The sequence below is a fragment of the Chlamydotis macqueenii genome, chromosome 2, assembly GCF_036417535.1.
Source record: "Chlamydotis macqueenii isolate bChlMac1 chromosome 2, bChlMac1.mat, whole genome shotgun sequence".
Classification (NCBI taxonomy): domain Eukaryota; kingdom Metazoa; phylum Chordata; class Aves; order Otidiformes; family Otididae; genus Chlamydotis; species Chlamydotis macqueenii.
In genome coordinates, this window is record NC_141557.1 from 31,498,415 (window position 1) to 31,516,641 (window position 18,227).

The 18,227-nt window shown below is 34.8% G+C and overlaps 1 protein-coding gene across 1 annotated transcript in view; it reads left to right on the plus strand.

Moving 5' to 3' along the window:
* Positions 1–18,227, plus strand: part of AHR (aryl hydrocarbon receptor) — a 66,945-nt gene that overhangs the window by 24,075 nt on the left and 24,643 nt on the right. The gene's annotated exons all lie outside the window — the stretch shown is intronic.

The following is an 18,227-nucleotide window of genomic DNA, read 5'->3' on the forward strand; positions in this document are numbered from 1 at the left end:
CAAAGCACTAAAACATTCCACTAAATGCTACTTTTTGTCAAAAATCAACCTAGGAAATGAAAAATCCATATTATGGGATATTTACTATATTTAGATATATATTAAGGCCACAAACTGAACTCTTTTCCTCTCAAGACACTGATGATAGCCTTAACTGATTTACATAATACTTGTGTAATTCATGATAAGTCAAAAATTAATCTCAGCCTGGTAAATTGCTAGCTGATGCAATAAGTTCAAATACAACATTGCTACAGTGTCATCTTTTCCATGTACTTCTCTGAAAATAAATGTTGCTGTCTCCTTTCTGAATGTGATAATGAACTGTGTGTTTCTCCAATTGAATTTAAAGATTAGTTATCACCGCACTGAAAGGCTCTGTATAAGGAAGTTACATGCATAAGATAAATAGAGCTAAGAGATGCAAATAATACAAAAATAATCAGCTTTTAGAAATTTTTTTTTGGTTTTATGTCATGCAACAATGAAAGTTGTAATCAGCTGTGATACCCAAATTAGATTTTTAGTTTTATGATCAGGATGAATTGTTTATAGCAGAAGCTTTTGCTGTTTTGCTCACAGAGTAAGCTGCTTCCAGGGAACAGTTTGGATGTCAAGTATTTTGTTACTTGAATTTATACTGCAAAGCTAGAAGCTATATATTCATGTATGCGTAGTCAGTGTAATACTGCTAAACATTTGGAATGAAATAGTAGAATTTTTTTGGCACTAGGAACTGAGGATGGAAATGCTATTTGGTACATAAAAGCAGAAAGGTGTAAAATACTACAATACTAACTAGACTAAACACCCATAGTTCCTTTCTTAAGAAATATATTACTGAACTCCATCTAGTTTATTTATAATTTGCCCTTAAATTATGCCTGCTATGTTTGAGGAGAGAGGCAAGTATCAGTGGTTTCCACAGCCCTCCATGAATGAAGAGCAGGAAACCAAATCTGATACAATGGACACTACTGTTTTAATAACTACTTTTGTTGCTAAAGCTAGAAGTAGGCTAGGAAAGTTCATAGGAATAAGATCACTTTTTTTTTTGCCCTAGAAAGCCAGGCTGCCCTGAAGAAGGAATGCCTGGCAATTTTGTGTGTCTCTCTTATGAGACTGAACAAGATCAGTTCCATCTCAGAGGTTCTGGATATGCTTTTGCAGAACAGACAATGTCTGTCTCATCTGCTGTTTTAGCTTCGTACAGGTCAGTATGTTTCTCTGTTCACACATTAGTATAGTCATCACCAGTAACATGCCTTTTTAGTTGTCTTTTGCAGTTGGAACTTCTCTGTTTAAATATACCTGAGACACCAGCAGAAGTTATGCTTTTTAGTAGCGCGGCTTTTTTTTTTTTTTTTTTTTTTTTTTTTTTCTGACCAAGTAGTGGATATACATATGTACCACAAAACTGGAGACAGTACAGACTTATTTCACTTTTCCTAAGTTGGTAAATAACATAAATCACTAACTTTTCCAGCAGCCTTGCACACTCTAGTTGTTTTACTTGAATATGTTTGGGTCAGAGAGACTTAAGAGCTGTTTGTGGAATATTAACATCTATAAGGAAAAGAAAGTAGTGGTCATCTGCTGCTGTCTTTGATGATGAATGTATTGTTGGGTTCAGTCATATTTAGTATTTGGCCATTACATTTGCAAATATCCTTTAATGTAGGCAAAGGAGGCTTACAAAATTGGGACAAAATTTTTCTATTAAACTTCACTTGGGCTTCTGGCTCGCGTTAGCAGTTGAGCTCCCCAGCAATGGCTGAAGCTGTGTGACTGTGAATGTTGAGTTGCAACAATCCGTTACTCCCCATCCTAAGGAAGCGCTGTGGGTTTTGTTTTACATGAGCACCATATGCTGTGAACTGTCGTACCTTAAAGATAAATATGTCCCCTGCTAAAGCTACCCAAGTTGTAGAGTTAGTAATCATAGAATGGTTTGGGTTGGAAGGGACCTTTAAAGGTCATCTAGTCCAACCCCCCTGCAAGGAGCAGGGACATCTCCAACCAGATCAGATTGCTCAGAGCCTCATCCAGCCTGAGCTTGTTTCCAGGGATGGGGCATCAACCATGTCTCTGGGCAACCTGTTCCAGTGTGCTACCACCTTCATTGTAAAAAAAAAAAATTCCTAATGTCTAATCTGAATCTTCCTCCCTCTTTAAAACCATTGCCCCTTGTTTTATTGCAAGAGGCCCTGCTCGAAGTTGTTCCCTGTCTCTCCTGTGGTCCACTTCCAGGTGAAAAAGCAAACTGGGGATAGTGTTTGATGGATGTCTTACCTTCACTGTTCAAACTCTTCTGTTCTTTGAACTGTTGCATTTGTTTCCATCTTATTACTTGTGTTTTGCTATAAGAATGAGGATCATTCAACTTTAAACTAATTTGGAATGCAGATGTCTGAAATGCAGAATTAATAAACTATATCCAAAATTTGTTTCTACGTAAGTGCTATCAAACTCTTCTTAAAAGTTTTCCTCTCTGTTAGAGAAACAGAAACCTTCTATTTCCTTTTATAAACTTCTGTGATGTATTCAATAGAAAGGTAATATTAATTCCCTAAATTAAGATTGGCAATTTTGTTACAGAAATGGTGATGTGTTGAGGAAGTAAAGGACATACATATAGCTTTTGTCAAAAAGCCTCACATTGCTGTTCCTTGTGTCCTGTAAGGTCAGGGTGATAGTATGAAGCTGTGCCCACAATCAGCTGGTACTCATTTCTACAAAACGCTTCATAGCAGCAGTATATTTGAAGCAAAAATATTATCAGAACATGATGTAGGCTACAACCACTAAGTAAAACAGTCTTGATGAGTTTAGAATCCTCCTGCTCAAAGGCCTGAGACGCAGGAAGGAAATGGGATTCCTACTAGTAACATTCACTGACTGAAACCTGGGAAGAGCTCAGTGTCGTCTTGTAGTCTGTCCTCTGTGTGTTTCCCTGACTAACATATTAAAATTAGTAATAGTTTCTCATTCTGTTTTATCAAAGGTAATATTTAATTAGATGGATTAATTTTAGAAATAAAGCAAATGTCTTAAATTATAAATATGGGACTAAAACTTAGTTTCTATTAAAATTTAAAGAGAAATGGTGAATAGTTGCAACTGCACTGGATTGTTTTGTATAGGAATGTAATCTTGTCGTTCGTGACAGTTGTCACAGGAATATATTTATAAATGTGGTTAATAATTCAAAAGATCTACTAAAGCTGATGGAGTCAATTGAGTGAAATTATCAATAGAGTATTTCAAACTATTTTTTCACATTTTTCTCTCTTGTGTTAAACTGTTAAGCTAAATGCATGTATTTCTGGAACTAAGTGGTTGTTTTTCTGGTTAACATAGTGGACAGAAACAGTTAATATAAATCTTTTAACCTGAAAATCATGTGCATCAAGTTATCTTTATACAAATTTTGGGGAGGAACTGCTTAACTACTAGAAGTGCTTTTGCTTTTCTTCCTGGCTAAATCCCAAATATTCTAAGCATATGGAACAATTTAGCCGAAAATACATAATTATCACATAGATCTGTCTTTGTCACCTTGAACGTTATTTCTTGTGGCAGGGTAAGTGAAACCTTATGTTTAGATTTAATTTCATTTGATCTTCTGCTGTATTGGCAGAAGATTACAAAAAAAAAAAAAAGACAAGATGGCACCATTAAAATATGAGTTGATTTGTGCTTACTTTAATATGAATCTGAATATACTTGATTAAGGCATGGCACAAACTTCTAACTGAAATTTTGAAGCAAAGAAACCAAAGTACATTTATCTTGGTAAGATCCTGAACAATCTACTTAACTGTGAAAACAAGTTTAATATCATGCAGGTGTTCACAAGCAAATGTATGCACATTATTACATTCATTATAAATAAAGCTGCCATCAAATTTTGGCTCCAAGCATGTTTCTGTTTTACTTTTTTATGTGGAGGCCAAAATCAGTGAATGCCAATTCTCCATTGCAGTGTCCACTCTGTGGGCAGATACCTTTACTGATGTTGTAGCCTTATTTATATAAAAACAGTTTTTACGTAAGAAATGTGCTGTTAAGATTAATTCAGTATGCTCCCTGTTAAATGACTTCTGATTTCTCTTAATTAACTTACTTGATCTGAAGTCCTTTCAAAACAGTGTTCTGGACTAGATTATGCATTTCTCATGAAGGAGCCATCCCATAAAAGAGCAGAATGGCCCTTTCAGCAAGGACTGGACCAAAGACTGATCTTGTCCTTTGTGGTCAGTGCCGCAACTGGGACCCTGCTTTCTGATTTTAACTTTTAGGCTTGGGAAACTTTTAAATTCTTTTCTGTATGACAGAAAAATTTCAACAGGAAGAACAGATATTACCTGTACCCCCAGATTTAAGGCTTCCTTCTACTACTAGTGGAAGAAAGCAGAGTAGTGAATGAAACCTGGGTTAAGCATATGCTGATACTGTATAAAAGGGCTATGTAATTTTCTCTGGACATATAAAGGAATCAGTGGCTACTAGCTGTTAGAGGAACCGTGATTTATGGCATATGGGGGAGAATCAGGAGAATGCCTAGTTTCTGGACCATGCTTGGGGTCAGGGTGAAGCGGGTACCAAGCCATTCTTTCCCATCCAGGGGAAGGTATGGCAGCTTTGCATGGGGGCTTACAATGAAACTTAGGAAACTGAAAATACATATGGTATTTAGATTGTGAGTTTTCTAAATAGTATATTGGGTCTAGAACCCCAAATTTAATGTATTGGGTCCTTTATATGGATCTGGCCTTCTGGAGTTGAGTTGTACAGTATTTTGGCCTGTAGCCATATCAATCTCTATTACAATTGTCCATGTTAAAACAGTATTTCCTATTATGTAACTGTTTTCAGAAGTCTGTGAGCCAAACAATAACTGTTCAAGCCACTTACTGAAATGTTAAGAATTTTTTTTCACTTTGGTAACTACCGTTAATAAATACCAATGAAAAGTGTGTTTATAAATTTGTAGTTGTTCTTGTTTCAGCTTTTCTGGTGGGACTTAAATACAGTTCAATAAGTTGGACTAGTGGTCTTATGTCTCATCCTTCTGAAGATTTTGGCAGTCTCCTGAAGCACTCTTGGAGATAGTATTGGATGGTCCATTCCCATACCGCATGGCTACTCCATTTATTAAATTCCATTTGAAACAACTGAGATTATCCCGAAGATCTGAGAGAGAGAGAGAGATGTCGTTCAGTTTGTAAAATCAATTTAGAGTCTTATGGATATAATTGGAACAGGTGCAGAGAAGGTCTGGAGAGTGTGTATTATAGGAGATGACATGTTGTCATGTTTAGAATGGCAAAATGAAGGCTAGGGGTTATGGTTGCTGTCTATGAATATACTAGGTAGGGTAACACTGAGAAGGGAGGAGAGCTGTTGAAGTTAATGGGCAGTGTTGTCACAAGAAGACATAGGAATAGGCTGGATGTGACAAAATGTGCACTGGAGATGCCTTATTAGAGTTTCAGAAAAAAAGACGAGGGACTAAGTATTCTTAAGATTTAGCTATATTTACTGTGGTGATGTGGTTCCTCTCAAGTCTTAAATTCTTACAGCAGTTACTGACTGAAAATGTTGCTTTGTCACCTTTAAGACATTGAGCATTCCAGCTTAGCTGTCTAATGGCATTTCAACTGCGGTGAAGGCTGAATATGCTTCAAAAAGCATTTTGAGAGGAAATTGTAATTACTTACGTACAGCCTTTCAAATGTCAATGTTTTTTTTACAAATAAGAATATATGGAATTCCCAAACAAGAAAGGAATGTGTGTGAAACAAAGAGTCAGTGAAATGGGCTGTTCTTTCTGTTCATCTAGAAAAGTCTCATATTTTCTGTAAAACTGTGGAACAAAATTATGTGGAAAGGGATCGAAATACCTTTTAAATGCTGGTGTAGAACTGTCAACTCCAGAGATACAAGATACTGCAACAACACATCATGTCACAACTCTAGAAAGGTCCTTTGTGCTGTCTGATTCTTAAAGTAAATTGTATTTCTAAATAGTTTGAAAACAAACACCCTTCCCCCCACCCCCCAACACAAGCAGAAAACAAACAAAAAACCCCAAACCCTCAAAATCTCCCAACCCCTCCCTTCCCCAACAAAAAGAACCTCTGCAAGTCCACACAGGTCACGTAGTTCTCATAAAGAGTCTAACTGCAACAAGAAACTGAAATCTTTTATTATAATTCTGACACACTATCGCTCATCTTTTGGTTTTGTGTGGTTGCCCTCCAGGGCAGTCTTCTCAAGGAGCAGCTTTCGCTATTTATGTATATCAATGGGTCAATTAAGTGGTGATGCTTAATGAATACTGTTTGAGTATCCATCGTGATTTTGGAGGTGATTTATTCACAGTAGAATGGAACTATTGAAAATATTGAGACAATTTTTTTTTGTAGTTTTTTCTTTACTGAAAAGCTTGTGCTCTGAAAGAGATGTATCATTTCTGTGTTTGGAGTTATTGGGAATAAAGACTTAACTGGACCGATTATTTAAATCATAAGTAAAACTCTAGATTAAACTTTGAGTCTTAAAAACATAAAATATGTGAAGATATTTTTAAGGCAAATAAAGGTTCTATCTATAAGAACTACTGTAGGTGTCTGGTAACCCACTAATCGAACCTTTACATATCCTTCCCACTCAATTGAGCAGTCACTTTTCTGAAAGACTAGTTAATGAGTTGTCCAGTAGTCAGTGCAATACAGTAGTACTCAGTATAATGTATCTAAGGTATATGTTAATATTTAGTATAAAATCCTCTAGTGTTAGAATTAATGAGATAAGCTTTGCAAAACTTACACCCATGGTTTGTCTGTGGTTTTATCAGACCACTTCTGTCTGAAAACGGAGGTATTCACAGGTTCACTTGTGGACGGACTAAAACAGGCCCTCTGTGAAATGCGTCCCTGTGAGGGAGAGCAGAGGTTCCTGTTTCCCTCAAGCCCTCTTCTTTCAGACATCAGCCTGTCTGCTCCAGTTCCCCTTCTTTGCAGCCTTCCTTGCCTTTCTCCTTCCTTCCTTCTTAGGGTTGTAATAAATAAAATATAGTTTTCCTCTACATCACAGTCTAACCCTTAACAACAGAAGTTATATAATGCTTGCTGCTGCTATTTCTGCTTTGTGATGCTTGACCCAAAATTCAGGCGTCTGTCCTGTGTGGCCTCCTAAGCACAGTCTCCGGTAAAAGTGCCTGGGATGAAATCCAGTCCAACCTTTTTTTCCCTTTTTCTGCTCACTGTGTAGAAAGCCATTGAAATTTTTACCTTTTTTGTTATATTTAGAGTATAACCACTCATAGACTTTACAGTTCAGTAAAATGAACTAAAGTTGTCAGGAAAGATTATATTGAAATACTGTGTAATCATAAGCTTTAAACTATGTATTATCTAATATGATTTTCATATGGGGCACTGAAATTGCTCCCAGTTAGAGAATCTGAACTTCTAAATCTTTACTGCATTTATCCTTGCAGTGCTGCTGGAGTTAGAAGTGCACTTACTCCAGTTTTATAGTATAAGATGTGATGTGTACAGTGCTTGTATGATTTCCACCATGCAGCACTGGAAGATGGTGTCAGAACCACAAAACCATCCATTCTTTCAACTTCTAAGCATCTTTTTAATTACTTGCTTGTTGTCTTCAACCTCGCCATCTTTCTCGCCCACCCATTGCACGCCCTGCCTCGTGTATATGCTGTGGTGTAGCTTATAATCTTATATTTACTTGAAAAGTATAATGGTTGTCTTTTACCATGTATAAAACATACCTAAACTGCAGATGTTGTACTTTGTCCTTTTTGGATATATAGTTCTGCTGTCTTAAAACACTGCCATGACTGAAGCTGTGGGCAAAGACAGCTTGGTCACTTTTGGAGGCTCTTGCAGTTAAAACGTCGTTCTTTTAGGGTATTTAACCATGAAGTTTGTGATTTTTCACCAAAATGACAGTGGAAACCCAGTGTCTTGTCCAAATTCTGAGTCAGGAAGTTGCCTATTTAGCCCATCACAAATAAACTCATTAGCTAAGATCTAATTCCTGTCCTGGTTACCTGCCATTACCTATTCAGCTTTCCGTAGGAGAGTGGGGTTAAGGTTCATTTCTCCTAAGAAGCTTTCTGCTGGTATAAAAATAATACCAGAGATTACTTGACCTTTTTCGTAGAGGCTTTCTCATATTTCAGGTGCTAGAAAGAAGGGGTTTATGGTTTTCTTCTTCCTCCTGTTTAGTATTTACTCATGCCGTTACACACTTAGCAGAACAATGGCTTGTCAGTACCTCAAACTGTTAAAATATGTCTCCTAGTTTTATTATAAATGAGTTTTATGATTGAAATTGTGGTTCAGTAAACATATAACTTTACATGCTGTAAAATGACAAATAAGTTACTGTCTTGTTGGTTCACCTTGTGTAACATTTAGACTTTTTAAGTTGCATTGGATATTGAATATGCATTTATATGATTTTTTTTTCCTATAGATGTGCCATTTAATAATTATTTAAATGACAAAAATTACAAATTTAAATGAAAATAGTCTTCTTTAGAACATAGATATTCAGGTATAATGTATCCAAACCAGACTAAAGAAAGGGGAATTAAAATATTATGTTACAATATTCCTGGGTAAGATGGTTTATCAACAAAAGTTGTACAGAAGGGTTTTGAAAGTTTTTTTTTTTCCTGCTTTTTTTCCTTGTTAATGTTAGTAAATTTTACCAAGCAGCAAAATTAAATTTAAAAAAAATAAAGATTTTTTTTTTCTTCCAGTAGAACAGTAAACTCATTTACTGTCTCGTAAGTAATCTTGTGATCTAGAAATGTAATTTCTGGGAAATTTGTAGCTCCCTTTGAATCTTGGCCGGTGATATTTGATTGAAGTTTAGGTACAAAAAAAGGTGATGCCCTGCCAAGTTTTTGTCCATCTTGTGATTTATAACTCTGAACGTTGGAAGCGTATCCTTACCATGGACCTGGAAAGCAAGTCACACTGGTCTGAGCTCACAGACAGGTCAATTTTGAAAGGGCAAGCAACAGACTTCCTTATGCCAAAAATAGTTTTTGTACTAAATTATTTAAGCATAGTATTTGATTACAGATAAATGAAAAATAATATTTTGCACTTTGAACCTTTTTTTTGCATAGTAGGGGAAACGCAAGATCATAATAAAATTAGATGGATTTTCTTAGGTGAATCTGAAATATTACACATTCAAAAACCATGTTATTTGACATTGAGAAAAATATTGTGTACCGCTTTTGTTCCTCATGTATCTTCGTTGTATCTTGATTGCAATGAAAAGAATATTTTAGACTCCTGGAGCAGTTTAAGTATTATGTACTACTTCTTCATTTTTCTGTTGTTGAGTGTAAAATATGTATAAACATAAATCTGAGCTATGAGTACAGTGGGCCCTTGGGAAGTTCTGGAGCTGTATGTTGAGTAATTTCAGTCCAGTACAGGCAAAATATTTACTGGTTTATTTTTGTTTAGTAAATGTGTTTTCATCTGTGAAATGTTCAAACAGTTCTTAACAGAACCTTAATATTGGAAGTTCTTTATCTTGTTTATACCAATAGTATAAATGGTTCTTTTTAGTCTAACAAACAAATGCAGCTTTGTTTTAGTAGTTGTTTTGGTGGCAACCCCTAAAGATTCCTGATAGTTTCTGTTGAAACATCTTCGTATTCAGGCACTCTTAACCCTCAGAATCTTCCGCTTTTAGAGATTAAAATTTATTTTTTTCTGCCTTCTCTCTAGCCTAAGCATTTTGGGGCAAATTCTAGATTTCTTCTTCCCTTAAAGAAAATTTCTTACATACTTGAATGTTCCTACAGCTGGGTAGTCTTCTGCTGTCTCTGCTGTGTCTGATTGTAGAGCTGATGAGTTTGCATTTTACCTGGATTGAATTTGGGTTAAACTAGAAAGTACTGGATGACTGGAACTTGAAGTGTGCATGCGTGCTGAACTTGTGACATGTTCAATTCAGGTCTGTGGAATCAAGGGGCTCTGGTTTGAGTCAGTGGTGCAAAATCTGCATTGCAAGACACACACTTGGAAATTCTTGATTTCTAGAGATTTGTACATACCAGTAGGTGATATGTATCTGAACAGCAGTTAAGTTACTGACTTTCAAAAGCCCAGGAAATTCCCAGAACCTGACCACTTACCTTTTACCCTTGTTGTCTTCTCCTTTTTAAGTGGAAGTATATTTTTCTGGGTTTTTTTCGGTCTCTCTTGTTAAAAATTGTTCTGGTAAAAGTGATATTCCCCCTCAGTCTCTTTCCTCTTCCTTCACCAGCTGTAACCTACCTACTATATATTTCTTTGAAAGCATTCACGGTGGTATAGTTTATTGTCCTGGGCTAGCTTCATGGCACTTTCTCTCACTTGAACCATGAATAATTTATTTGAAACCAAATAAACAAATACCTGTCTCATAGATTATTTCAATTGCTTTTCTGAAATATGTGACATATTTATACATCTGAACATTAGCTGAAAATATGCTCATGAATCAAAGCACCATATCCTCTGAGGGTGAAAGTTGTTTGCTACTAAGTTTTTAACCTTCGTTTGGCCTCTGTTATGGAAGTACCAAAATATAAGCAGCTCCTGCATATCTTTTACTAGTATTTTTCTGTTTTAAAAGTAAAATACATTATTTGAAAACAATTCCAGTAGTGTCATAATTTGACACATTCAGTCATTCCTGTGCTTAAGAAGAAAAACATATCACTTGTTAGTAGTCACTTTCAAATGTACAATTTAATCCTCATTTTGTTTAAGTTTACAAAATCTAGGTATTCAATTTCCATGACTAGATCTGTAAATTCTTTTCTGCATATGTTGTTCTGGACTGTGTCAGAATAGTGATGTAGTTTTTACATTGATGTTTTTGTATGAAATGAAAATACATGTTGCCATCCGTTCACCCAGAGTTTACTGTAATTTAAAAGCTGTATTGTGAATTGTAATACAGCTTACAGGGAAGACTACCCTTAAGTTGTTTCATCTTCAGACATGTAAGAAATAAAAATGCTGATGCATATCACAACTTTCAGATGTAATTGTTAATAGATGGCAGAATAATTGGAGGCCAAGATATTAGATTTAGAAAATGAAAATATGGAGCTTTTCAACACTAAAACCAAGGATATGTCAAAAATCTGATCGTGTGAAAATTGTGAGTCTATGAGAGCAAAAGCCAGCTGACCAAATAAATGACAAAATTTTGCTAAATTAGTGGAATAATTAATTAAATTTAATTGTCTGTTATCAGAATTTCTGTGAACAAAGATAAATTGTCTACCATGCATTGCCTTTTCTTTTTTTTTTTTTTTTTTTCTTTTTTGTTACTTTGGTGTAAGTACTTGTTCAACTATTAGTGAGATATAAATAAACAATATAAAGCTATCTTGAAAAATATCCAAAATTCGTAAATGAAGAGATAGGAAATGCAAAATTTAAGTATGCAAAATATGGTGAAAACTCTTTTTTTCCCCATACATGCAGCCTACACAGGAGTCTCTCTTACCTCTTTGTGTAACGTAACTAAAACTTTGCAAATACAGTTATAATAATTCTGAATTGTGTTTGTTTTCTCTTGTATGTCTCTTACTAAGAGCAATCCTTAGTAAGTTTTAGTAATTAAATATACAGTTTCTGCTATCTGGTAGAAGTGTAGCTATTTACAAAATATGCAATCGATACATGTGTTTTTTTTTTTCTTTCTAAAAAAAATTATTAATTGCAATTTTTTTTTGTTTTACTTAATAAATTTCATAAACATTTTTCCCTTTACAGCCTCAGAGGTAATGGGCACAAAATGTTTCCTATAATCTTAAGTAATTGAGATAGCTACGGTTGCATAGGTATACATAGATATATATTTTCTCCCACGTAAAGTGAGTCTTTTGCTGGTATAAACAGTTTGCTGCATGTTAATGATTCAGACAAAAGTTTAATATTAAACTAGGTTTTCTCTGTAGTGCCCTCCATTTCTTGTTTTAGCGGGTGAACTTTGTGTTGGAGGTTGGCGTCTGTTGCTGAAGTGCGTAAGACCACCCCCCTCACGAGAACGGTTGTTTTTGAAAGTAATCTAGCACAGACTAGTTGAATTTATAATTCTACTGAAAAGGTTATGAAACAGTCTAAACTGGCTCTGACTGCAAACTTTGACCTGTTTGGCCGAGTTGTGGGAACTATGCCAAAATTTGATGTAAAGCAGTTCTGGGAAGTTCTTTTAGATTAAATTCCAGGACTGCAGGACTGATGTGCTAACAATATACTTGTGATATTAGGCAAGTGTACGTCAATACAGTTTTAGGCTTGAACAGATCATTCACCTAAAAGTAAAATTATCTCCAGCCTGATTTTAGTAATTCATTGCATCTTAATGATATTAAAAGGCCCAGTTTGCCCAGTTTGACATCTTGCTATTCCGTCCTTTATGCCTCCCTACAGTGAGCCTGACTCCTCAAGAACTTTTGGCTATGCTTTTTCTTTGGGGAAGGAAAGGTAGGAAAGAGAAAAGGTTCTAAGCGCAGAGTATCTTGGTGTGGTTTCCATGAAGCTTTGCAGCCAACAGTCGCTGAGTTGGTTTGTATTCATCACTCTTGTAACATGCGGCTGGTTTAGGTGAATTTTGAGATGGAAAGTCTGTTTAATCATACATTTCTTCACTCATTTAATAATAATAAGAGACATTTGGTGTGGGAATGCACAGGTTTCAGTTGAAAATAATCTCTCCAGAATCCACAGCTAGGCATCAGCAAATATGGTATAGTTTCTTCATTTTATGTTAGGAAAAAATTACTTATTTTTACACACAGAAAAAATTACCTCTATTTTTTTTTCTTGTTTACATTGTTCTTTCTAATGCTTTGCAAAAATGCTTTAAAGTAGTTTCTAGATTTGAGGAAAACAGTATAATAGAACTTGATCTGGCTGGGTTGAGTATTGCCTCAACACTCCTAGGAATGCTCATCTCTTGTTCTATGGCCAGACAACTGAATATTCCATAAAACAGTAGTCACATGCAGGTTAAAGGCATTTTTATTAGATTTCATTTTTACTGATACTCCTTTTGAATATTTGTACGAATATTGTAGGTGTGTCACTTCTTTCATGGAAAGGGAAACTGGAACGTTTTTTGTATGCCTCTCTGTATTACTTTAAGAAGTTTAACTGCCAATATTATTTCCTTAAAGTAATCACAAGTAGACAACTCAAGTGTTTTTGGGTTAAATCAGGCTCCTATATGAATGCCCATCAGAAAGTTGGCTAGGTAGTTGCTGACATACCTTACGCTGAATTCTCTGCGTCTCCAGTTACTTTATTAACATTAATTAGTACAGTACATTGTGTCAGCAGAGTGTATTTGCACTTGCTCTGTGAAAATTTTGCGATTCTCTGCTGTTATAACTTCCGGTAAACAAAGTAAGGAATTGCCATTTACGGGATTCCTGCTGAAGGTGCTCTGGTAGCTACAGATGGCTGCATGGTCATTGATTTTTGCAGGCTGAACTGGATGAAATAGTGGAGATGGGACTTCAAAGCAGCTGGCTGTCAAGTGAGGAAATGATGGCAAAAGTTCTTGCTGAGAACAGGAGTAACAGCCTGGAAGGAAGAGGACACCAGTTGCTGTGGATTACAGCTGAGGGGAGCATATCTACCAAGTAGAAACCCTAGAAATTAAGTGTTTGAAGGTGAAAAAGACCTTTTTCATCCTAGTCTAGGGTCTCTCTTGGAGGACAGCATGGAGATTAAACAAGATGCTGGATAGAATTTTTTTAAAAAATATTTTTCCTCAGATTAACTTCTGAGTATCTCAACAGATAGTACATGAAATTAATGTCTCATGTATTATGAGTTGATTCCGCACATTGCTTATAACTCACACAGTTTAGGATGTATTTCAAAGCAATTTCTCATACCGAATGTTATTCACTGGAAAGAAGGAAGACTGCTTAATACCTTTTGTCCTTGAAAATAATAATAATAATAAATAGTATTGTATTTCAATAATAAAGTATTAAAATAGTTATTCAATTAATACTTATATGGTTTTAAAATGAAAGATGGCTTTTGGCAGTAGTTAGAATTCAATTGCTTGAATTCTGTTCTAGACCTGAAAAAGTAGTTGTATGTCAGACTTTTTTTTTTATTTTTCCAGACATACTGTTAGTCTAATGAAGTACACTACATTTCTGTACAAATCTCTTATCACCTGAATGGAACAGTTAGAACCAGAGATAAGAAGCTAGTAAACACTGAAGTTACCGTTGCTATTTAATTCGTCTTTGTAGATATAATGTAAAACTTACTATCTTTTACATTTGCTGTTTTGGGTACTAAAGCATTTCACAACTGTAAAACAAATGTACCAGAAACTACAATGTTGTTCTGTTTCTAGAAAAACCTATTAAAGGTCACTATCTAGTTTTGTTGTCTTTGGGATTTAGCTTTTACTTCAAATCAGGAAAGTCTAGTCAATGGAAATGATGCTTGTTGCTGGACAGAGGATTAAGTGACAATTGTTAATCTACTTGGAAAGCAAGTCCTTACAATCTATCTCTCTTGCTAGAATTGTGTAGAAGAAATTTTGTTGGTTTGGTTTTTCTTTAGAATGTAAACAACTTTGCTTTATTTTTGTTGCTTTAAAATTATTGATGGGAAATTCTGAGAAATAATTTGATTGTGTCTTTCATGTATTTTAGAGTATGTATACAGATTTTTTTTCTGTTTAGTCTGTATGAGTATTCATGTCTTAATTTCCTGTGGCTGAAAATTAAGACGGAATAGGCTGAAATGTGTTGTACTTAATTCAGAGACTCAAAGACTATAAAACAATGAACTATTGGTATTATTTTATCTAACTACATGAGTAACAGACTATGAGAAGTAGCAGAATACATGGCTGATTTTAAACTAGGTGATGTTGACTGTAATACTACCTTTGGATGAGTTACATGTTTTAGTTCTCCTTATCATCATCTGTTACTATATCTCTAGCTGGTATTTCTGAGGCTGTGACTATATTTTTTCAGAATTACTACTTCACAAGATGGCCTTCCCATACAGTAAGGCCACTTGTTGTTGGAATCCAGTAGCCCTCAATTAGACTGTATTGAACCATATATTGCAAGTTTGCATCCAGGTAGCTGGGGTTGCTTAGTGTCAGTGACCTGTGCTGACTCTGCTTGTTACTCACATAGTATTTTTGTCAACCTAAAATCTTACTAGCAATTTTTTTAATGTTTGCTTGAAGAGTATTGATAAAGAAGTTTAATCACAGAGGGCTGGTAATTACGATACCTTAGTTATATTAACATTAAAAACTTTACAAGTTACATTTATAATTTCTTTATTAAAAGTTTATACTTAGTTTGAATACTGATTTTTTTTTTACTGCTATCTTCTTTTAAATATTTATTTTTCAGTGTTCTGTATCATCCATTCCATTGTCATGTCTCCCCAGTAGGAAATTCAACAAGCTATTTTAAAAATTTTGAATAAAACGTATCAAGTCTTGTTGATCTAAACTATCCATATTCAGTCAAGTCAGTTTCGTTTATCTCTGTTGGACTAAAAGGACTTTCATCATGAAATGTGAATATCTCACTTATTGTTCTCAGAAGTATTAGATAGAAATATTTGTTCATCTTTCCTGTTTTTTTTTTTCCTACATTATTATTTGTATTTTTTTCACTTCCACCTAAAACCAAACCAGTTCTGTTCTTGTAATTTTTATGTGCTTTTAGCCTATTTGACTTTTGATTTTTGTGAATTGGCCTTTTCTAGTACCAGAAAAAAAAAAATTGAGTTTTATTTAATAAATGCAGTTTAGTTCTTATGAAATCCAGGAAGACCACACCTACCTAAACAACATCTACACTTCAGTTTTGATGTCCCCACACCTACCTAAGCAACATCTACACTTCAGTTTTGATGTCCCTTTATTAATTGAGAAGAGGGATGATAAAAGTTTTCCGTTCCAGAGATGGAACGGATAACTTTTTTCCAACTTAGTCTTTAAAAGTGTGTGGGTGTTTTAAAGCTGTCACTTAGTGATGTGTCTCCAGAGTCTTAGATTGTGAAGTCCCCTGTAGTGTGATATCTTCAATCTACCTATGGGTGTTGAGGGAGAAGCTCCAGTGACTGGGTGGCTTGTAGCAGACCTGTGACTTATCTGTCAAAACTAGATAAATTCGTGTTTGTTTGTTTTTTTTTTTCTTGGAGTTGTACACATCTAATGATGTATACAGCTGTAATTTCCACTGTATCTTTTATTGATTTTTGATTTTTTTTTTACCCCAGATCATCAGCAATTTTCCATCTGTCTTGGTTTACAATAACTTGATTTCATCCATATTCTAATTTCTGCAAAAGCTATAGGTTCCAATTCAGCAAGATCTGTAACTTCATGTGTACCTATTGCATGCTTTGAAAGTTAGGAGGCATATAGCCATACCAGTGCATAGGCTGTGTTTGAGCTCTAGAGCTCTGCTAATTGTTTATTATTTGCACATTATAAAAGAAAAAAAAAATCTGTATCTGCTTGTATGTGGTATTTTTCAAAATGGCAAGCATGACACGATATCTTTACTTGTAACTTCCAAATCTGAACATGGGCTTTTTCAATAGTCGTAGAATGTAAATAAAAAGAATAATAAGTTTTCTTCTACTGCCAGTGGACTTCAGGGATTTTTTTAGTGAATGTTCTAGATATCCTTTTAAAATAATGCGTAACGAAAAAAAATGCTGCTACATCTTCCACTCACTTGAATTTAAAATGAATTTGCAATTGCAATTCTGTGTGGCCTGTTACAGGGCTTCTTGACTATTTGGTAGGAAGAAGAGCATTAAGGTTTTAATTTCAAAGCGAACCCTTGGATAAATTCCTGACTGATTAATCAGTTAATGTATTTTTAGAACATGTTTTTCCTCTGTGGTGCCTTTGAGGGATATTTTAATGAAAACTGTCTGGCTTGAAAGTTGTTAATTGCAGTGATAGCTAAAAAAAACCTGAAAGGCATTATTTATCTTTCAGTTAATATACTTTGTGTAAAATATCACTTACTGTAGTTGAAAAGTGAGTGAACAGGAGTTCTTTAGCATTCTTGATTAAAATGCTGAGCAGCTGAAAAATGAAGACTTCCAGCAGGTTGAAAATCATTTGGAATTTAGGGTGAATATCTCATTGTTGTGAGGTATTTGTGTTGGTATTTTACAGAAGCACAGTTGCTTTTTAAAATTTCACTTGCTTTTCAGTTCAGGGATTTTGGGGTTGGGAGGATTATGGGAGAAAGGTTTAAGGTACAATTACTCAAGTAATTTTAAGCTGCTTAGACACTACAGACCCACTCAGACTAATTTCACATTTGGAGACTTTTTTTTTTTTGTTAGAATTATGTGGCAAGTAGATGAATTCTGAGTTATGGACAAACTTTGAGTATCTAGTTTTCCTTGACAGCATCCTGTTTATTAGAAGACAGTGCAGAGACAGGAGATAGTATGTCTTTCAGGTACTTTGTAGCAATTTGGTCTGATTTTTCATCCCTTGTTCACTGAGTAATTTTTTTCTTTCGACTGGATATATTTGTGACCTGAATAATGATGATTCATGGTTATAGTATTTTATCTGAAATTGGAAAGTATGCTTAATTGTTTAAATGGTTAAAATTTAACTGTCAGGAAAAAAAAAAGCCTTTTTGTTTGAAAATAGCTTTCTTTACTTTCTTTTCTTTAATGTGTAATATGCATTTAGGGTTATTGTGTCTTCCCCTCCTCTCTCAGAAGGGAGCTTTAGGTCTACAGCAGGCTTATATCTGAGGTGCCATACTTTAATGTCTGAAATTAGATGGGATAAGAATAAGTGTAAGGGTTGTCATACCTTAAAGCAGAGTTGTTATCAGGTTATAGGTGGTTGTTGTATGAGAACAAAAATGTCCTTTAATAACACGAGTGAGAAACTAAACTTGAGCCTTATAGTAAAGAAAAGGAGAAGAAAAAAAAAGTAACAAAATAATGAGATATGGATTGATTTCAATAATATAATTTCTTTTATAAAAGTATTATAGTCTACAAAGGAGATGGACGACAAATTTGTGGGTTATCTCTAAAGGTAAATAAAAAGTCTGACATTGAAACAGAAATCTTTAATTAGATTAACTTTATAATCAGTTTTAAAAG